General features: G+C 41.6%; 1 pseudogene; it reads right to left on the reverse strand.

The window, feature by feature from the left end:
* Window positions 1-3,144: 3,144 nt before the first annotated feature.
* Window positions 3,145-4,758, reverse strand: LOC139034211 (endogenous retrovirus group PABLB member 1 Env polyprotein-like; annotated as a pseudogene).
* Between the last annotated feature and the right edge of the window lie 880 nt (window positions 4,759-5,638).

The raw sequence follows: 5,638 nt of genomic DNA on the forward strand, positions 1-5,638 counted from the left end.
AGTCATTGCAAAGAGCTGAGAAAAGAAGAGAAGCTAAAGACAAAGGAGAAAAGAAAAGATATACCCATCTGAATACAGAGTTCCAAAAAATAGCAAGGAGTGATAAGAAAGCCTTCCTCAGTGATGAATGCAAAGAAATAAAGGAAAACAACAGAATGGTTAAGACTAGAGATCTCACTATGGTACATATACACAATGGAATATTACTCAGCCATTAAAAAGAATTCATTTGAATCAGTTATAATGAGATGGATGAAACTGGAGCCCATTATACAGAGTGAAGTAAGCCAGAAAGATAAAGACCAATACAGTATACTAACTCATATATATGGAATTTAAAATGATGGTAATGATAACCCTATGTGCAAAACAGAAAAAGAGACACAGATGTATAGAACAGACTTTTGGACTCTGTGGGAGAAGACAAGGGTGGGATGTTCTGAGAGAATAGCATTGAAACAAGTATACTATCAAGGGTGAAACAGATCACCAGCCCAGGTTGGATGCATGAGACAAGTGCTCAGAGCTGGTGCACTGGGAAGACCCAGAGGGATGGGATGGGGAGGGAGGCGGGAGTGGGGATCGGGATGGGGAACACATGTAAATCCATGGCTGATTCATGTCAATGTATGGCAAAAACCACTACAATATTGTAAAGTAATTAGCCTCCAACTAGTAAAAATAAATGAAAAAAAAAAAAAGAAAAGAAAAAAAAAACACACACACACACACACAAGGAAAGCTGGTAGAGGTGACAGAATTCCAGCTTAACTATTTAAAATCCTAAAAGATGATGCTGTTAAAGTGCTGCACTCAATATGTCAGCAAATTTGGAAAACTCAGCAGTGGCCACAAGACTGGAAAAAGTCAGTTTTCATTCCAATCTCAAAGAAGGACAATGCCAAAGAATGTTCAGACTACCAGACAATTGTGCTCATTTTGCAATCTAGTAAGGTCAACTTCAAAATCCTTCAAACTAGGCTACAGCAGTATGCGAACTGAGAACTTCTAGATGTACAAGCAGAGTTTACACAAGGCAGAGCAACAAGAGATCAAATTGTCAATCTTCGTTGGATCATAGGTAAATAAAGGGAGTTCTAGAAAATCATCTACTTCTGCTTCATTGACTACCCTAAAGCCTTTGACTCTGTGGAAGTGGGAGGAAGTGAAGTCGCTCAGTCGTGTCCGACTCTTTGCAAACCCACAGACTGTAGCCTCCAGGCTCCTCTGTCCATGGGATTTCCAGGCAAGAGTACTGGAGTGGGTTGCCATTTCCTTCTCCAGAGGATCTTCCCGACCCAGGGATTGAACCCGGGTCTCCTGCATTGTAGGCAGACGCTTTACTGTCTGAGCCACCAGGGAAGTCCCTTTGACTTTGTGAATCACAACAAACTATGGAACGTTCTTAAAGAGATGGGAATACCAGACCACCTTATCTATCTCCTGAGAAACCTGTGTGTGGGTCAAGAAGTAACCATTAGAATCTTACATGGAACAATTGACTGGTTAAAATTGGGAAGAGTATAAATCTGTATATATTGTCAGCCTGTTTATCTAACTTCTATGTAGAATACATCATGGGAAATGCCAGGCTGGATGAATCACAAGCTGGAATCAAGGTTTCCAGGAGAAATATCAACAATCTCAGATATGCAGATGATACCACTCTAATGGCAGAAAGTGAAGAGGAACTAAAGAGTCTCTTGATGAAGGTGAAAGAGGAGAGTGAAAAAGTTGGCTTAAAACTCAACATTCAAAAAACTAAGATCATGGCATCTGGTCCTATCACTTCATGGCAAATAGAAGGGGAAAAAGTGGAAGCAGTGACAGATTTTATTTTCTTGGGCTCCAAAATCACTGCAGAACAGTGACTGCAGCCATGAAATTAAAGACATTTGCTCCTTGGAAGGAAAGCTATGACAAACCTAGACAGAATATTAAAAAGCAAAGACATCACTTTGCTGACAAAAGTCCGTATAATCAAAGCTATGGTTTTTCCAATAGTCATGTACAGATGTGAGAATTGGATCATAAAGAAGACTGAGCACTCCAGAACTGATGTTTTTGAATAACTGCTGGAGTCTTCCCTCTTGAGAGTCCCTTGGAGTACAAGGAAATCAAACCAGTAAATCCTAAAGGAAATCAACCCTGAATATTAACCAAAAGGACTAATGCTGAAGCTAAAGCTCGAATACTTTGGCCACTAGATGCAAACAGCCAACTCCATTGGATAAGATCCTTATGCTGGGAAGGTTTAAAGGCAAAAAGAGAATGGTTGGCACAGAATGAGATGGTTAGAAAGCATCACTGACTCAATGGACATGAATTTGAGCAAAATCTGGGAGATAGTGAAGGACAGGGAAGCCTTGAGTGCTGAAGTCTATGGGTTCACAAAGAAGTGAACACGACATAACAACTGAACAACAAAGTGTGCTAAATTTGATCTAGAATTATAAAAGCAGTAAATGGATGAACAATTTCTGTTGAAAGACACATTTTGATAAAATTATACTATAAAATGATACGAATCAGGTATCTGTTAGTCATTCAGTCATGTCCGACTCTTTGCAACCCCATGGACTGCAGCCCACCAGGCTCTTCTGTCCATGGGATTCTCCAGGCAAGAATACTGGAGTGGGTAGTCATTTCCTTCTCATTAAGTAGCAATTCTCAAAAAGTCAATGAATACTTTTGATTTTTTATAAGCTTGCATTTTTGTACACTATCTAAATCTATATCTAAGATGAATTTCGGGCACAAGAATAAAATTTAATATGTTCTATTTTATTTATTTATTTTTAGTGGAGTGCAGTTTATTACACCGGCGGGCCCAAGGCAGAGTCTCCTCTTAGCCAAGGACCCCGACCAGCATTTGTGAAAATCTTTTATACCCCATGTGTACATGTCCAAACCCACCAGCCCAAATCCCTTTAGGCTTACAAAGGAAGGGTAAATACAATCACAATAACCCCATCATTCACGTGTTATGTGTTCAAACAGTTAGTAATCAATAAGCCTGAGGTTACATTCCAACCAGTTAATAACCGATAAGCCTGTGGTTACATTCCGATAGATACTGTCCGGAGGCAGGGGTGATTAGTGTCTGTTTTCTCTTCAAGATTCCCCTGCCCAGAGGGGGTCTTATCCTTCCATTGTCATTCCCACAGGCGCTAAGCACAGAGTTCAGAGTCCACTGGAGAGGTGGCCGCGCACGACCAGCACGGACAGGCCTGAGATGGAGTCCAGGCCCTATGAATTCCTTCTTCATTCCCCCCTCTTGATGCTCTTAGTTTCCATAACGAGCATCATTTATTGAGATATATTGTACCTTAGCCCTCCTGCCACCCACATGAGAGAATGCTATCAACCTCTGGGTTACAAAATTCACAAGGCATTGTAGGAAGCAGGGCCCACAAAGCAGTATGATCAAGAACAACAGTTACAATGGTTTCCCACCATCTCCCTTCACCCAGGAGAGGACTGAAGTCCAAAAGGGAATATTTTCATTAGACATGGCTTTCACTTGATTTTGCATATCCTCCAAGGCAGTAGATACATTTTCAGACAGGTCAGGGATGTACACACAACATTCGACTTTAATTATGGTGCAAGTCCCTCCTTGGGCTGCTGTGAGTATGTCTAATGCCATCCTATTTTGAATTACTGCCTTCCTCATCTGAATCTGTTCTTCGTTCAAAGCTTGAATGGCTTTAGTACTGTCTAAGAGGGCCTGTTTAGTGAAATTAGTTAAGGCCTCTACCTTAACCATGATATCCGTTGTCCCTACAGAGGGTACAAACAAGGCAGCAAGATAGTCATACCATTGGAACACGGATCGTGTCCATCTTGCATGCAGATAAGGCAGGTTTACTGGAGGCTGGTGTAGGCTAGGCTTAATACTGCCATGGGCGAAAGCAAATCCTAATGTGCAACGCCCCACCCAGCCAACTGGTAACCATGGCCATAAGTTAAGCCCACAGAGCCACTGGGTCCCATTGGGGGCTACCCAGCGGATTCCAGGATTATATTTCCAGTCGGAACCGGGCCACTGAGCAGATTTGTTTACATTGTTCAGGGGACAAATAACCCATATATTTTAATTCTTTTGGGTCTAGGGGACGGTCTCCAAATCCAACTTTCTGTTCTTTTTGTTCCCAGCAAATAGTAGCAGGGGCAATCAACTGTCCTTTCTCAGGAGTCATCCAGAAATATTCATCCCAGACCTGGTAGTATTGCTCAAGGTACCGGGAGGCCTGTCCCCCTTTTGTAAGGGAGCCCTTTTCCTCTTTAATTTTCATATATGAGGTATAAGCCTTTGTTATCTCCGTAAGGCTGGTGTTCATGTTAAATGTAACCCTATGTCCCTGGCCCATTGATGGCTTCTTCTTACACCAGGAGAGCAAAGAAAGGTTATGGTTGGTGAGAGAGGAAGTCCCCATAACGGAGTGGCGATACCCACCAGGGGAGTCTGTCCATTACTGACAGGGGCATAGCCCCACATACCCAACAGTTGGAGGAGTTGTGGAAGTTCGCGTAAGAATGTGCCCACGAGATGAAGACGTTGTCCTGTGCAGGAACAGTGGTCAGGTTCAGAATTGCATTGGTGAGGCCGAGCAGCAGGAGTCGTTTACCCAGCTCCATCCTGTAGAGGGCTCGTCCGGGACCTCGTTTTCTTCTTCCTCCTCAGAATGATCTTGGTTTCCCGTGGGTCGGTGGGGTCCTTCTGGGTGGTCCACTCGGCATCCTCCAGGTCAGCGTGGTATGCCTTCTTCACTCTGGTGTGATGGATCCAAGGGGTGGATTCTCCAGGCAAGAATACTGGAGTGGGTAGTCATTTCCTTCTCATTAAGTAGCAATTCTCAAAAAGCAAATGAATACTTTTGATTTTTTATAAGCTTGCATTTTTGTACACGATCTAAATCTATATCTAAGATGAATTTCGGGCACAAGAATAAAATTTAATCTCTTCTATTTTAAAGTTTGGCAAATCTGTTGCTTGTTTTCTCCATGTATTTTTCATTAATAATAAAATATTTTTCACAAACTTATTCCACTTTATTTCAGAGTATTAGATTAGTGCTTCTCCAATTTTATTTCGGTTGTCCCATCCCTGCCTCTAACAGGACTAAAAATTAAGTTCCTATTCTAGATACTCAATCCTAAGTACTTTCATTTAATTTTTCTTACTCCACAATGCCTTGGGCACCAGAATATATAGCAGAATTCTGCATTAAGTAAACAATGGTGCCCCACAAACCAGAACTGAAAGAGACACGTGTACCCCAATGTTCATTGCAGCACTGTTTACAATAGCTAGGACATGGAAGCAACCTAGATGTCCATTGGCAGATGAATGGATAAGAAAGTTGTGGTACATATACACAATGGGATATATTACTCAGCTATTAAAAAGAACATTTGAGTCAGTTCTAATGAGGTGGATGAAACTGGAGCCTATTATACAGAGTGAAATAAGTCAGAAAGGAAAACACCAATACAGTATATTAATGCATATATATGGAATTTAGAAAGATCATAACCATGATCCTATATGCAGAGACAGCAAAAGAGACACAGATATAAAGAACAGACTTTTGGACTCTGGGAGAAGGCAAGGGTGGGATGATTTGAGAGAATA

Source organism: Odocoileus virginianus, unplaced genomic scaffold, assembly GCF_023699985.2.
Source record: "Odocoileus virginianus isolate 20LAN1187 ecotype Illinois unplaced genomic scaffold, Ovbor_1.2 Unplaced_Contig_45, whole genome shotgun sequence".
Lineage (NCBI taxonomy): Eukaryota > Metazoa > Chordata > Mammalia > Artiodactyla > Cervidae > Odocoileus > Odocoileus virginianus.